The sequence below is a fragment of the Pleurodeles waltl genome, chromosome 9 (genome assembly GCF_031143425.1).
Source record: "Pleurodeles waltl isolate 20211129_DDA chromosome 9, aPleWal1.hap1.20221129, whole genome shotgun sequence".
NCBI lineage: Eukaryota > Metazoa > Chordata > Amphibia > Caudata > Salamandridae > Pleurodeles > Pleurodeles waltl.
In genome coordinates, this window is record NC_090448.1 from 844,465,360 (window position 1) to 844,481,718 (window position 16,359).

At 45.3% G+C, this 16,359-nt stretch overlaps 1 long non-coding RNA gene across 7 annotated transcripts in view; it reads right to left on the minus strand.

Moving 5' to 3' along the window:
- The window catches only part of LOC138260036 (uncharacterized), a 147,755-nt gene that overhangs the window by 78,547 nt on the left and 52,849 nt on the right, over positions 1-16,359 (minus strand). The window contains exon 2 of one of the 7 annotated variants that reach the window (XR_011198799.1): positions 9,287-9,343. The exons of 5 other annotated variants lie outside the window; for them this stretch is intronic. This is a non-coding gene — a long non-coding RNA (uncharacterized lncRNA). Of the gene's footprint in view, positions 1-9,281; positions 9,344-16,359 lie in introns of all 7 variants that reach the window. One more of the 7 variants, XR_011198795.1, reaches the window with a different exon arrangement.

Below are 16,359 nucleotides of genomic sequence, written 5' to 3' on the forward strand. Positions count from 1 at the left end.
TCTAGTCAGAAGACCTCAATTGAGGTTTGTAAATCTATACCCTGGATCGCCAACCTCTCCTCCCACCAACCCTCTTGTGATACAAGGTAATCCGGTACCAAATCACTCAAGATCATATAGAGCTGGCCAATCTTATTTCCTGGATGTAAAATTGGATCCAAGAGAAGGATTCTTTCGACCTACATACTTTCCTCCCCAAGCTTGTTCAAGAAATCTCTAACCTGCAAGTTTGTACAAAAGGTTTTAGCCCTTAACCGTAAATCCTGCTGCAGATCACCGAATGACCAGATTTGCCCATGGGAGAAAAGGTTGCTCAGCCTGCTAAGCCCAGCTTGCTCCCGTTGCCTACAAACACTATTTTGAAATACTGAGGGAAAGATGGGCAATCACCTCAGACAAGTCTACCTGTTAAACATTTTGACTCCCACTTTTCCCTTAACTTTATTCCAGAACTTCAGGGCTTTACCCATGGTCTTAAACCTCATATTCTTATAGTAACCAGACTTGATATGTGTTAACAAGCATTCCTTTGAGTCCTCCCCTAGACCTAGTTCATATACTTATGGAAGTTCTGTATGCAGAGCAGAGGTAACCGACCTGCATCCCCCCAGCCAAGATAAGGACCCCCATATTTTCCAGGAGTTCTGCCCAGTTATAAAACAAAGTTGGGAACTGACCAGTCTTCCCCGGGGCTCTAGGGAGAGACAAGTACTTAGGGGCCATTGTGTCCTTTTATTTTGCCATAAGAAATTAATACAGATGGAATTTAATTTCCTAAGCAGTAGCCCTTTTAGTTCTAGTGGAATGGCTCTAAAAAAATTAGCACCTTTGGGAGCACAGTCATTTTTAACATGTTGCATCCACCAGCTAGGGTAAGGTGCAGTCTGTTTATCCGCTTCAAGTCTTTACTGATTTTTCTTAACCTCTTAGCTGCTGGGCCTTTCCCCCTCCCCAGTGCTGAGCCCTTTTTTGGCTATTCGGGGTGGTTCGCGCTTAGGCCTTCATAACTTGATGGGGTGACTTGTGGGGCTCTGACCAGGTTCTGTTACCCAGAATCCTTTGCAAACCTCAAAATGTGGCTAAAAAAAACACCTTTTCCTTTCATTTCGGTGACAGAAAGTTCTGGAATCTGAGAGGAGCCACAAATTTCCTTCCACCCAGCATTCCCCCAAGTCTCCCGATAAAAATAGTACCTCACTTGTGTGGGAATGCCTGGTGCCCGCGACAGGAATAGATCACACAACGGTCAATGTTGGTTCTTACATGAGGCAGCTGTTGACCCTGTGGTGATCCATTCCTGACGCAGGGACTAGGTGTAGGCACTCAAGTGGGGTAGTGTTTTTATCAGAACAGGTGAGGAATCACTGGGTGGTAGGAATTTTGTGGATCCCAGCATATTCCTGTAGTTTGTGTGACAGAAATGCAAGAAAAATAGAGGTTTTATTCAACATTTCAGCTTTGCAGGGTATTCTGGGTAAGAAAACTTTGGGGAATCCACACAAGTCACACCTCTGTGGACTCCCCCGAATGTCTAGTTTCCAGAAATGTTTGGGTTTAGTGTGTTTCTCTATATGGTCGCCGAACCCAGGACCAAAAATACAGGTGCCTGTCTTACAAATTTTTGTTTTGCGATAGATAATTTTGATGTCTCCACAATACTATTTGGGCGGTGGAATTTGGGGCTGAACTAAATTGGGGAGCTCCCAAGAGAGCACTCTCTCTCTCTCCCTGCTTGCCGCCGCATTCACCTGCTCTCTGGGTTGGGCTACCCCACTATTACCCAGTTGCACAGACTGCTTGCGAAGGGACAGCAGGACTGTCCTCATCACCTCCCTCATAATGTACTGGAAGAGGAGTTATCGAATGGGACTCCTCCGTCTGAAAAATCACTCCCAGAGTCTGCGCCATTGTCCTATCCCTCAGATGCTGTCTCAGTATCTGATGTCTCAGTCTCTGATCCTATGTCAGAGCTATCCTCTATAACCCGAGTGCCGGCAGCTGTCATCCATCAAGATGCCATCTCTGCTATTGGCTTAACTGTTGCTCTAAAACAATAGCCTACGTAGACAGTCACAAAATCGATGGTGTGTGTGAGATACGTGCAACAGTAGAGGCCACCTTACCTGCGCTTCTTCCCTCAATCAGCACGTTTTTTCAAGACACTAAAAAAACACCTTGTCACATACCATTCGTCACAGTCTTTAGCACCTCCTGCGCCCAGTCCAACAATCGTTATTGGTGCTCCCACTCCCTCCTCCTCGGATTCCCTCATTACCACCCAGCAAAAGTACCCTTCATTTCTCCATAGCCGCCCTCCACCCCGCACATACATTTCATTTGTATTATAGCGCAGGTAATGGCTGACTTTACTAATGTTCTCAGCTATTTACATAAAATACAGATTTGCTCTTTGCAGTAGGCATATAAACCTTCTGCGCTTCTTTATGGCACTAAAACTGCCACTAGACAAGTCTGACCCTTTTGTAGCAGAAACATAGTCACAATACTTACTTGACTTTTTTATTGCTGCCTAAAAGCTACAGTTGAAAAGCGTCAGTTGAAGTATGTGCATTGCTTTGAAGACGCAAGCTGCAACTGCAAGACAACTGGTGGCAAATCTATATATAAATATATATATATATATATATATATGTATATATATCACCTTTATATGTGGGTCTGGTTTTCCTGGGGGCCGATCGCAGCCCCCAGGGAAACCACACACTTATTGACAAAAGTGATATATATATATATATATAGATCTATCTCTATATATATATATCTGTTGGACTTTTTTGCTTATGGAGGGTCATCCCCAATCTTTTTGCCTCCTGCCTCCTATTTTTTTCTGACCTGTCACTGTTGGCTTTTGAACTCTGAGCACTTTCCCACTGCTAACCAGTGCTAAAGTGCATATGCTCTCCGTGTAAATTGTATGTAATTGGTTTATCCATGATTGGCCTATTTGATTTACTAGTAAGTCCCTAGTAAGGTGCACTAGAGGTGCCAGGGCCTGTAAATCAAATGCTACTAGTGGGCCTGCAGCACTGGTTGTGCCACCCACATAAGTAGCTCTGTAATCATGTCTCAGACCTGCCACTGCAGTCTCTGTGTGTGTATTTTTACACTGTAAATTCGACTTGGCAAGTGTACCCACTTGCCAGACCTAAACCTTCCCTTTTCTTACATGTAAGGCACCCCTAAGGTAGGCCCTAGGTAGCCCCAAGGGCAGGGTGCAGTGTATGGATAAGGTAGGACATATAGTAATGTGGTTTATATGTCCTGACAGTGAAATACTGCCAATTTCGTTTTTCACTGTTGCAAGGCCTGTCTCTCTCATATGATAATATGGGGGCTTCATTTAAATATGATTAAAGTGTAGATTCCCCTAGAGAGTAGATGGACATGTGGAGTTTGGGGTCCCTGAACTCGCAATTAAAAAATACATCTTTTAGTAAAGTTGATTTTAAGATTGTGCGTTTGAAAATGCCACTTTTAGAAAGTGAGCATTTTCTTGCTTAAACCATTCGGTGACTCTGCCTTGTTTGTGGATTCCCTGTCTGGGTCAGTTTGACAGTTGGGTTGTTTTTCACCTCGCACTAGACAGTGACACAAAGGGGGCTGGGGTGTAACCTGCATTTCCTGATTAGCCATCTCTGCTAGGAGGGAGGGGTGGAGTGGTCACTCTCATCTGAAAGGACTGTGCCTGCCTCTGACAATGCCGGCTCCAACCCCCTGCTGTGTGTCTAAGGCCTTGCCTGGGCAAGGCAGGATTTCACAAGTAGGTGTGAGTCCCCTTTGAAGAAAGGTGACTTCAAAGACTAAAATGGGTATAAGAAGGGCACCCAAAATCTACAGACTTTAGAAACACTTCTGGAACCAAGAGGAACCTCTGCCTGGAGAAGAGCTGAATAGCTGAGGAAGAAGAGCTGCCCTGCTTGTGACTGTGCTTTGTGGAGCTATCCTGCAGTTGCTGCTTCTGCCAGAGTAAGAGGGCAAAGACTGGACTTTGTGTTCCTTCCATCTTGTGAAGAAATCTCCAAGGGCTTGAGTTAGAGCTTGCCTCCTGTTGTTTGAAGTCTCAGGGACAGCAAAGACTTCTCTCTGCCAGCACCTGGGGTCTCTGGAGAGACTCCTGCTCTGACAATTGGTGCCCTTTCCAGTCCCTGGGCCCTTGAAAGAAAAGCTGGTGGAAATCCAAGGAAATCGACTTCGGACGACTCCGGACCGACGCCGCTGCTGAATCCGGTGACACCGCCTGCACCCAACGCCGTGACCTTCGCTGGAACGCGACGCTCTTCACAGGCCCGACACCGCTGCAGCCCCGCTGAAGTCCGCGACTCCGTGGAAGTCGCCGCACCACGTCGTGACAGACGCCGCTCGAAGTGCACGGATTCAACGTTTCGCACAGACTCCACGATCCCCGACTTCGAGCATCAGCTTGTTTTCACTCTTCACCAAAGGTACTGTACTTGGGGGTCTACACGACTCCGTGTCCGGTGCCGCTGGTGTCGGCTTGTTGGGAACGACTCCGTCACGACGCCATGTTAACATCTCATCGAAGCATTTTTGTTTCTAAGCGCTATTTTTGAGTTTAATCTTTAAAAATTTGTAACTTGACTTGTGTATGTTGGATTTTTGTCGTTTTGGTCTTGTTTTGTTTAGATAAATATTTCCTATTTTTCTAAACCGGTGTTGTGTCATTTTGTAGTGTTTTCATTAAGTTACTGTGTGTGTTGGTACAAATACTTTACACCTAGCGCTCTGAAGTTAAGCCTACTGCTCTGCCAAGCTACCAAGGAGGTAAGCAGGGGTTAGCTGAGGGTGATTCTCTTTTACCCTGACTAGAGTGAGGGTCCTTGCTTGAACAGGGGGTAACCTGACTGTCAACCAAAGACCCCATTTCTAACAATATCTATCTACATAGATATATCTATAGATAGATCTATATATATATATATATATATATATATATATATATACATATATCTATATATATCTATAGATCTATCTATAGATATATCCATGTACATAGATATATCTATATATATATATCTATATATATAGATCTATTTTTTTTAGTTGTTGTATGGTTTCCTTGGGGGCCAAAATGGCACCCAGGGAAACCCTACAACAACTAAAAAAAATATTGCCCCCACAGGGGGTCGCCCTGCCCATGGGTGACCCCCTGTCCATTTATTTTTTTTTAAATAAAATTTGTGAAAAAAATAAAATGGAGCGGGGGGAGCGGGGTCGCGCCCCCCCCCCCCCAGGGGGCACCTACCATAAAAAAATAAAAAAATTCCCCCGGGGGGCCGGCCCAATATCCGAGGGGGCCGACCCCCCAAGTGAAATCCCTGGCGTCTAGTGGTGTTTCCTGGCCCCCGATCGCAGCTGTGGTGCGATCGGGGGCCCAGAAACACTTTCAGAAGGCCTCGTAAGAAAGGGGAGACTCTCCCCTTTCTTACGAGGCCTTCCTGAAAGTGTTTCCCGAAGGCCTCGTAAGAAAGGGGAGACTCTCCCCTTTCTTACGAGGCCTTCCCGCTCCGATGGGGAAATCAACTTTTGACGCGCTGACATCACAAAGGGGCGGGTGGGGGGCGGGGAGAGACACGGAAGAGCTTCCGGGTCTCCCTGGGGCAAAAAAAATATAAATAAATCCTCAGGTGCGATGCACCCGAGGATTTATTAACCCCCTCCCTTGTGTCGGCCACTGGTCGTGACCCGCACCAGGGAGGTAGTGCGGGCGTCGGCCAGTGGTCGACGCCCGCATTGATGGGGTTAATAGCAGGTTGAAATTTGTCTCAAAATTGGACTCCAGCTTGGGCGAGATCTTAATTCTTAGTAAGTGTCATTCTCTACTCTGTGGTTTTCTACCATATCAATATTCCCAGTGCACACAATCTGTGTTTTCTCTTTACTGAGATGGTACCCAGAGACTGTCCTAAACTTTTCAGTCGTTTCTTTGACTTCAACCAAAGCACTACAGGGGTCTGATGTTAACAGGGCAATGTTGTCAGTGTACACTAGCACTTTGGTTTCATAGCCATGTACCTTCATTGGTTGGATAGTCTTGCTCCTTAATAAATGATTAACTAACAGCTCAATGTACAGAACAAACAGGATGGGGGAGCAGGGATATCCCTGCCTTGTCCCCCAGGTTATCTCAATCCTACTTGACTTTAGGCCCATAATTTGAAGAAGAGCAAACAGGCTGTGATACAGAGCCCTTACAGCCTAAAATAAACCTGGCCTGAACCCTTTAGGACTAAGAACTCCCCAGAGGTAGCCCTTGCACACTCTATCAGACATCTTCTCTGTGTCGAGGAGGATCATAGCCGCAGGATTTCCAGAGACCTCAGCAATATTGAATGATATAATAGCACGTCTAACATGTTCTGTAGTCCCTCTCCCCAGTATGAACCTGTGCTGCTAAGGTGACCTATCCTGGTTATAACCCTCCTCACGCACATCACGAATGCTTTTGAATAAAGTTTGGAATCAGAGTTAATCAAAGCTATAGGTCTGTAAGACCCAGGCTTATTTGGCTGCTTCTTTTTTCTGAAAATCACTATATTGGTATCTCCCAGGACGCTGGTGGTGTCCCCTCCAGCTGAACCCCAATAAACGCTTCTAGCAGATCCCTGGCCAATTCCCCAAAAAATACTTTATACAACTCTATTTGCAATTTTCCAGGACCTGCAGCTTTATGTGAGGCCAGTGATTTCAGAGCAATTACAACTGCCTCCATTTTACTGTCCGAATCTAATGCCTTAACCTCATCTGTCTTGACAGCATTGTTTTTTACTTCCTCTAGAAGGCCTTCTATATAAACAGATTGGGGAAAGCTAGCTTCCTGATAAAGCACCTGATAGTACTCCTCAAACACCTTGACTATAATAGCCGCTTCTGTAGCTATGCTGCCATCACTCTTTTCTATACTGTTGATTCCCCTGTCCACTTCTCGTTGTCATGTACTAAGGGCCAGTAAGCTCCCCACAGTCTCCCTGTACTCATAACTTTCTGTTTTATATGTCTGAAACTTTTCATCCAACTTCCTTACATGATAGCAATTGATCATAGCCTTAGCCACTACTGTCCTCCTTTGTTGTCTTTCTGAATCATCATAGCCTGCTGTAACCATCTCCATGTGCTGTGCTTCCAGCTCAGCCAATTCCCCGTATAACCTCTCATCCTCCTTAACCTGCTGTTTCATGTTATATGAGACCAAAGTAATATTTGCCCCTCTTATTCCAGCTTTTAATGTCTACCAAAGCATCCCTTCCAGTGCACATTAATTTCAAGAAAGTGGGTTATCCATTTTTTCATGTGGGCTACATAGTTGGTGTTTAAGAGCAAGTTATTGCCGAAACTTCACATAGCCTGGCTCCTACCAATCCCTACATTCGATAGCTCTAAAACTAGTGGATTATGATCAGAAAAGATTTTAGGGAGTCTCCTAATACTGGCCTTCTCCACAAGCCAAGAGACACGCAAAAAGTAATCCAGCCTAACATATTTTTTATGAGAGCTCGAATAGGAAGGCCCATATTTATACCTTTTGACGCACAACTGCGCCAACGCAGTTGTGCGTCAAAAATTTTACTGCCGGCTAACGCCATTCCAACGCGCCATGCGGGTGCATTATTAATGGAATGACGTTAGCCGGCGCTGCGGACTGGTGTGCGTTAAAAAAAATGACTCACACCAGGCAGCGCCGGCGTATGGGAAAATGGGGGTTGTGCGTCAAAAAATGGTGCAAGTCAGGTCTGAACCTGGATTTGCGCCATTTTTTTTTACGCCCAACCTCCATTGACATGACTCCTGTCTTAGCAAAGACAGGAGTCATGCCCCCTTGCCCATTGGCCATGCCCAGGGGACTTATGTCCCCTGGGCATGGTCATTGGGCATAGTGGCATGTAGGGGGGGCCAAATCAGGCCCCCCCTATGCCACAAAAAAAATCGGGAAAAAATACTTACCCGAACTTACCTTTACTTCCCTGGGATGGGTCCCTCCATCCTTGGGTGTCCTCCTGGGGTGGGCAAAGGTGGCAGGGGGCGTCCCTGGGGGCAGGGGAGGGCACCTCTGGGCTCCTTCCGAGCCCACAGGTCCCTTAACGCCTGCCCTGACCCAGGTGTTAAAAAACGGCGCACATCAGGCTGTGAGCCGTTTTTTAAGGCCCACCCCCTTCTGTGCGTCAAAATGACGCAAGAGTATAAATAAGGGGCACAGGCCTTAAAGTCATTTTTTGGAAGGGAACGCCTACCTTGCATATAATTAACGCAAGGCTGGTTCCCCCTTCCAAAAAATGACGCACATGGTGGAATTTTGACGCCCGCGGGGTCGAGCGTCAAAGTATAAATATGGGGCAGGGTTTGCGCCGATTGTGCGTCAAAATGTTTGACGCACATTCGGCGCATAGAGAGTATAAATATGCCCCTAAGTATTACCAGGATTCAGAGCATTGTTTCTATACCTTATATCCACCAACTCATGGCTACTCATAAGTTGTCACATTACTCTATGGACCTGTGGTTTCCTGATCTAATAATTGGAACCTTGATTCCTGCTAATGTCCAAGTGCAAGTTAAAATCTCTACACACTCTCAGTGGAGTAGGCCAAGTGGCCAACTTCACGGCCAGCTTCTCCAAAACAGCTGCTTCATCTAGATTGACCCCATAATTGGAGCGGATAGTAAATACAACCCCTGCAACCCGACACTCAGAAAACAGCCACATTTGTCCAACAACTTATGCATCCCTGGCTCAATGCTTCTTTTTGCCAATATTGCTACTCCCCTGGTAGAAGAGCACTGGGATGTAAAAGCAACAAGATTGTAGCCCCTGAGCCTGCAAAAACTCACATTTTTCCGAAGGAATGTGTCTCCTGTTGGCGGATGATATCTGGCCCCCAGGTTCTGAGTACCTTGGCCACAGTTTGCCTCTTGGCTTTGTCACTGAGGCCACAAACATTCACAGAACATATATGTATTCTACAGGCCTGTGTTATATCAAATCCAGTTTTGACTTTGCCAAGAGGAATACCCCTTCACAACATCCTTAATCAACACATAATATGTCCTTCTGATGATAACAGAAACTCCCTGTAATGACAGGACTCACTCAGACCAGCTCCCCTTGAATTTACCTTTGCTTATGTTTTTTTTTTTTTTAGCTCATCCTCTTTGCCCTCCTATCCACCCCATGCCCCCTGTTGCCCTTCTACCCCTTCTCACTAACTCACCCCCTTCGACCCTCAACTCATATAAAGCGTGCTGACCTTACATAGGTCTGTTGGAGATTAACACATCCAGTGTGCCCGACCGCCAGAGCCTGTCTCTCCTTTAAGGTCGTTCAGCCATCATATAAAGAAAAAAGAAAGAAAATACATCATTAAAATCAAACACTAACATCAAACCCCTAATTATACCATACACGTAACCCCGTATTTTGGCCAACAAAATCATTAAATTCATTACTGCAACTTTGTACAGGGCCTGGGGCCTTAAACGTCTAGTCTTTTGCCCTCCAGATACCCTCTGGCCTTAATTTCAGATGTAAAAACCCATGTTTTATTATCCCAGATAACCTTGAGCTTTTCTGGGTTCATCAGAAATGCCTGGGTCCCCTTGTCCTGAAAAGTTTGGATCATTTATTCAAGTCTCCAGTGCCTCTCAAAAGTTACATGATGGAAATTAGGTTTCACAAAAAAGAACAGTCATCCAAACTTTTGAGTTTGGAATTTGGAGTCAGGTCTTGCTTTCTCAAAGACAGCTTGCCTTAAGAGAACATTTCTGATGTACACTAAAATTGCCCTAGATTCCCCCATCCTAATTTGCTTACTCCATCATCAGAGGAATCCTGTGAGCACTCTGGACCTCTTGACCCCAGTTCCAGCCCTCCAGCTCAGAAAAGGACTTCTGAAACAAGTCAATCAAAAACAGTCTTACATTGTTTCCCTCTTTGCCTTCTGCCACCCCTAAAAACTGTAAGTTATTTAATTGCTACTGATTTTCATGTTCTTCCAGTTTCCATTGGATATCAACCAACTGAGCTTTGTGCACCTCAGTCTGCCCTCAGGTAACAGGAGCATCCATTTCCCGGTCTGATTTTGCTCAGTTATAGCAGTGCATGCTTTGGCTTTGTAACTTAGGTTTCGAGGCTTGCACCCTCCTGCTATCCCTACAGGTTCCACCCAGTGTAACATAATACACTGGAAGTTGGTCTCCACGGTGGGTAAATTTAAGTTATTAGGATCCTGGAGGCCATCAGCTGTGCCTCCTACTAAGTTGGCTGCTGCTGGAGAATAGTCCCATTTCAGACCTTTACCCGTATCCGCATGTCTCCTACCCCTCCTGACAACCTTACGGGCTGTTGATGGAATGCTGTCAATCAAGGTGTCACTGAGCTCACTGGGTGCACTAACCCTGAATTAATCTGTCGAACCTAAATCCTCCTCTTACCACTCTCGCCCATCAGATAATGAAAAGAAACATTTTCTCTCGTCAGGATCTGTGCCAGCTTTCTCAACCACAGCAAGTGAACTTTTATCATGGTCATTTGACTTGTGAGGCTTGTGAGGATTAAACTATTTAGAGGGCTCTGTATTGTTAGATACCAGTCCAGAGGCCCCCCCTACCATCAAAAACAACAGTTTTGTGGAGCTGGCTAGCTGGGGGCCAGTCTCTTACCCTGCTGACACCTCTTTAACACTCCCCTCTGTGTCTGTGCCCATACAAGTCAAAGTATCTGGTCCAGGTTGATGAACTATTGCAGGGCCCTGGCAGACCTCCTCATACAATACAAACGCTGAGGGATGATTTACTTCCAATGCTTCTGCAAAATGTCTAAAAGGGTGGCCCTCCGACTTGTCAAGTCTGCTTTAGTCCTCACTGAGGCCTGCTTGTTCATTTGCTCCATCAGCAATGACCCGCAAGCAAGGCCCCATTTGTTTAATCAGGGTTAGCATCCATGACTGGTCTCCCCCATTGGTTTACAGAGCAAATCAATTATCGTAGTCCAAGATTATCGAGGAAGGGGGAGGGCGACCAAGTCTCCTTTAAATTTTTTCTCCATCTGGTCCACTTTCCCACCTGGGTGGGCCCATTGGCCACTCTGTCAGCCTGCACTACTGCCGATATTTTTGCTGGTTCCTCTTCCTCCTGAATTGGCCTTGCTCATTCCTCAATGCCCCTTAGGTTACCAGCACTTGCTTCAGCGGCCTTCAGCCCCATTACACTCACTGTCCACTCTCCACGGCAGCAACAACGTGGTCCAGCCACCACATCAAGTTGCTCCAAAGTGAGCAGGAATCTTCTCACAGAAATAGCGGGATTGTGTTTACCACTGAACTACGGCTCGTCGCACACCAAAAGCAGCCCCAGAGAGCATACTCTCTGCAACCTGTATCGCAGGTATCATGCTCAGGTGACAATTGGACAGAGAGCAGCATTCAGCAGTCTCACATGGCCTCTGTCTTGCTTCTATCTCGCGTCTGATAGCTCTTGTGTTTGCAGCAGAGTTTGATGTTCAGGGCCTGTGATTACTGTTCCCAGAGTTTTAGGTCTCTGCCATTGATGTTGCAATTTTTCCATTTGATGGTTCTGCAGATAAAATCCCTGCATGAAGACATCAGATGGTCAGCAGTAACTTTTGTCTTCAATGTGGATTGCATTTATGCTGTTAAGTGGATTTCCAGACCTGCTCTTTGAAACGTTTCCAAAGGATGGCATTACAGGTATAGCAGAAACTGGAAGTTTCAGACAAAGCTATAGTTTACACACTATACAAAAGAGCGTTCCTTTAAATGGGAGACTCATACTAGAAACATTGAGCCAAATTTAAGCAAAGTGGTGCTGTACCTAGTGCAGCACCACTTTTTTTGCACCCCATAGTGCCCCCCTAACGCCGCCATGTGTGTGCCATGTGTGTGCCGTATCTAAGATAAGGCAAGAATGGCGGTACTTAGGGAACTCGCATCAACATTTTTTGTGCAAGTTTAGAGCTCTGCAGTATGAGCTTAAAAAATGATTATGCTAATCCTGCAGAGCCCATTATTCATTATTATGAATAATGGTGTGCCTCCTTTTATCGCCGGTCCTAAGCAGGCGTTGAAAGTGCTGGAAAAATAATGTAGATTTTCCTAGTAATTTATGAAGGAAAGTCTTAATTTTATTAAAGACACGGAGGCGAGTATTATGCAGTAGTCTTTTCTTTATTTTTAATAGCAGCTCCAGTCAAGATCAACTACAACTCCCATAAGGCAAACCACAAGTAGCCAATGGGAGAACAACCGTAGTCCATAACAGTGCACCAATCACCGCCTTATCCACGGAATAATACCCATCTTGACTGAAAACAGCCCTCTTTTCTTGTGCGAAACTCAATGAGAAGTAAACAATGGTATAATAACACAACAAACACAAAACGCCAAACAGAGCGAGAAAACTTCTTGTAGATAAAATAAAAGTCTCTGAAGGAAATCCGGCAGCTTTTGTCGACTCTTCTCTTGACAATCCTTGAAAGGAAACTCCGGTAAGGCCACTGCACCTAAACTATCTCTATGCAGAGGTTTGCTGTGTTGAAGTAGAAGCTAAAAGGGAGGGTAATAAAATCACAGAGTTAGAATTTGTAGCGGCGGGATAATACTCGCCTCCGTGTCTTTAATAAAATTAAGACTTTCCTTCATAAATTACTAGGAAAATGTACATTTTATGACAAGACCGGAGGCTCCTTTGATGCAATTTTAAAGCAAATCGATCACATTAAAAGAGGCATGCTGAATCGGTTTACAATAAAATACTTTGAATACATTATCATTAGACCAGTCAGCCGACCTGAGAATATCCTCTAAACGAGAACCAGCCCAGAAAGCTTTAGATGCCATGGATCCTCTAGCTGAATGCGCACCAAAAGCAGAGGTATCAATACCAGCCAAAGTCATAATCCAGCGGACCCAACGGGCCAAAGTAGGAGAGGATACAGGATTGTAAGGTTTCCTAAAAGAGATCAACAACTGAGTAGAAGAGGACTTTCTCAAATCGGCTGTCCGTTGTTCATAAACTTTTAAACATTGACCCACACAGAGCCTGGGATGATCAGGAAAAAAGGGATACAAAACTGAAGAAAGGTTAGTTTTTGTACGTCTCACTACATTAAACAGAACTCCGGAGGGAGTAAAGTAGCGAGCAGTAACATCGAGAGCTCTAACATCAGATAACCGTTTAAAAGATACCAAACATAAAAGCATAGCTAGCTTAGCTGATAACTGCTTTAAAGATAACAAAGGATTGTCGGGCCAAGAAGCAAACAATGTTAGTACTGTATTGACATCCCATAAACAACTGTATTTAGGTTTTGGCGGATTAGAAAATTTTACTCCCTTTAATAGACGACAAACCAGCGGGTGTTCGCCAATAGGCTTCCCTTGGAAGTAATCATGAGCCGAAGAAATCGCAGATCTATATAAATTAATAGTACGAAAGAATTTACCTTTACTGGCTTCCGACGCCAGAAAATTGACCATCAAAGACACATCCGCTGTAATGGGATCAACTTGTCTTCCCAAACACCAGCAACACCAGAGAGACCAAGCTGATCTATAAGCCTTCTTTGTTTCAGGAGCTGTAGCCAGGTCAATGAAGGCTGCAGCTTCTGCCGAAATTGAAACGCTAGATCGGGATTCCCCGAAATTTTCCATGCCGATAAGATCAGGGACTCTTGAAGAATTAAACTGTGACGGAGGCCTTGATGATTGGTCAGGAGATCTGGAAAGGAGGGTATCAGAATCGGGAATTCGATTGACAGTTCCAGGAGGGAAGGGAACCACACCTGGGAGTGCCAATAAGGAACTATGAGGACTAGAGAAGCTCGTTGACGTCTGACTAGTGCCAGAACTCTGGGAATCAAGATAAAAGGAGGAAAGGCATAATTGAGGGAAGACGACCAATCCTGAGTAAACACATCGAAGGCTAGAGCAAGAGGATCTGGAAGCCAGCTGAAAAAATGTGGAAGTTGAGCGTTTAGCCGTGAAGCAAAGAGATCTATATGGAAGGGTCCCCACTTGTGTAGTAGGGCGTTGAACACCTGTAAGTTGAGCATCCAGTCGCTGGAATCCCGAAAGAAACAGGAGTACCAGTCCGCTACCAGATTGAGGTTGCCCGGAAAATATTCGGCTTGAACAGAGATTTTGTTTTGAGGACAGAACTCCCAAAACCCTTTCGCTAATTCCGCTAAAGGTTTGGATTTTGTGCCTCCTAACCGATTGATGTAACGCACCGCCGAAATGTTGTCCATTCTGAGCAGAACCGAACAAGAAATCCTGTCTCTTGCGAGGCTCCTGATTGCAAAGGAGCCTGCAAGCATCTCTAAACAGTTTATGTGCAATTTTGACTCCTCTAGAGACCATGAACCTCCAGTCGAGATTGCACCACACCGGGCTCCCCAACCCGTCAGACTTGCATCTGACTCTAATACAAGATCTGGGGCTGATGCAAAGATAGTTCTGCCGTTCCAGGCGTCTAAATGGTCTATCCACCACTGGAGTTCTGCCCGTGACTCTTGATCTAGAGCTATAATATCTGAATAAGCTAGACCTTTCTGGATATGCCGAATCTTTAGTCTTTGTAATGCTCGATAATGCAGAGGACCCGGAAAAAGTGCTTGAATTGAGGACGAAAGCCGACCCACAATTCTTGCTAAAGATCTGAGGGATATATAAGAACTGCGAAGAATCAGGAGAATTTCGGACTTTATGGATTTGATCTTTGATGACGGTAGAAGGAGAGTAGCTGATACGGAATCTACCAAAAAGCCTAGGAACTCGATTTGTTGAACTGGATCTAAAGAAGATTTCTCGTAATTTACGATAAAACCTAGATCCTCTAACAGAACGCAAGCTAGACGCACTTGAGACAATAGTAAGGTGCGAGTCTGACTCATGATCAAAATGTCGTCCAAGTAAATCACCAGGCGAATGCCTCGAGCTCTGAGAAAAGCCGCCACTGGCTTCATTAATTTTGTGAAGCACCACGGGGCGGAGGAAAGGCCGAAAGGAAGAGAGGTGAAACGAAAGTACTGACCTGCCCAGTGGAATTGGAGAAACTTCTGCAAGACGGGATGAATGGGAACTGACAGATAAGCATCCCGAAGATCCAATCTTACCAACCAATCGCCTCGAAGAAGAGTATCTCTGAGATGAAGAATAGTCTCCATCTTGAAATGCCGATAAAGAACAAACTGATTGAACTGTTTCAGATTGATGACTGGACGCATTTTCTTGTTCTTTTTCTGAACAAGAAAAACGGAACTCAGGAAACCTGAAGGATCTAGAGAACAAGGAACAATAGCTTGTTTTTGCAGCAGAGATTGAATCTCTAACGAGATTAAATCTGTCATTTGATCTGAAAACTGAGGAGGGGGAGGAAAAACCTCTTGAAAAGGTTCTGAAAAGAGTTCTATAACATAACCTCGTACTGTGTTTAAAACCCAAGAATCGTTTGTAAGATCCTCCCATCTTGATAGACATTGCGCAATGCGACCCCCCACCACAGGAGTAAAGGAAGTCTGACTTACCGAGTTGAATCACACCTCTGGTGTTACGGCCTCCTTTTGCCCTGAAGCCCCTGCTTCTTTGGGGATAGAATTGAGGCCTGTAATCTTGATAAGAGTTCTGGTAGGAACCGCGGGAACCTTGGTTGGCGTAAGTTCGGCCGGCAAAGCGGTTCCTACCTCTGCCGGCCCTGGTGAAAACCCGAGAAGCTAACATCTTTTTAAAAGATTGCTGCGCCTTATCCAACGACGAAAAATTGGTCACATACTTGCTTAGCTCTTTGATGAAGGAATCACCAAACAGCAATCCTTTTGCTTTTACCCCCGGATCCGAACCGGCTAAGTTAACCAACTTTGGGTCCAACTTGAGCAAGAGTCCTTTCCTCCGTTCGTGAGTAATGGAGGAATTAGCATTTCCTAACAAACAAATAGCCCGCTGCGCCCATAAGGAGAGTTCTTCAGGGTCAATGGCCACTTGTTCCAGCCGAGCTGATTCTGCTATATCAAATATACGTGTCAAGGGACCCACAATGTCCAAAAGCTTATCCTGACATGTGGACCAGGCATTATCTACCCCTTTACGGGGATCTTTGCCGTATCTGGTAAAGAACGTCAGGAGTGAAGAATCAATCGCTGGAGTCGCCGTTATCTTATAAGACAGAGCCGGGCGAGGACACTCCGATTTTAACTTCGCCCGGACCTGTTTATCCAAGGGGGTTCGAAGTCTGGCAGTAACATAGTTCGCCACATGTTCTGAGGGGAGCCACTCTGTGGAATTCGGATGTTGGATATCCCCAGGGTCAAACATA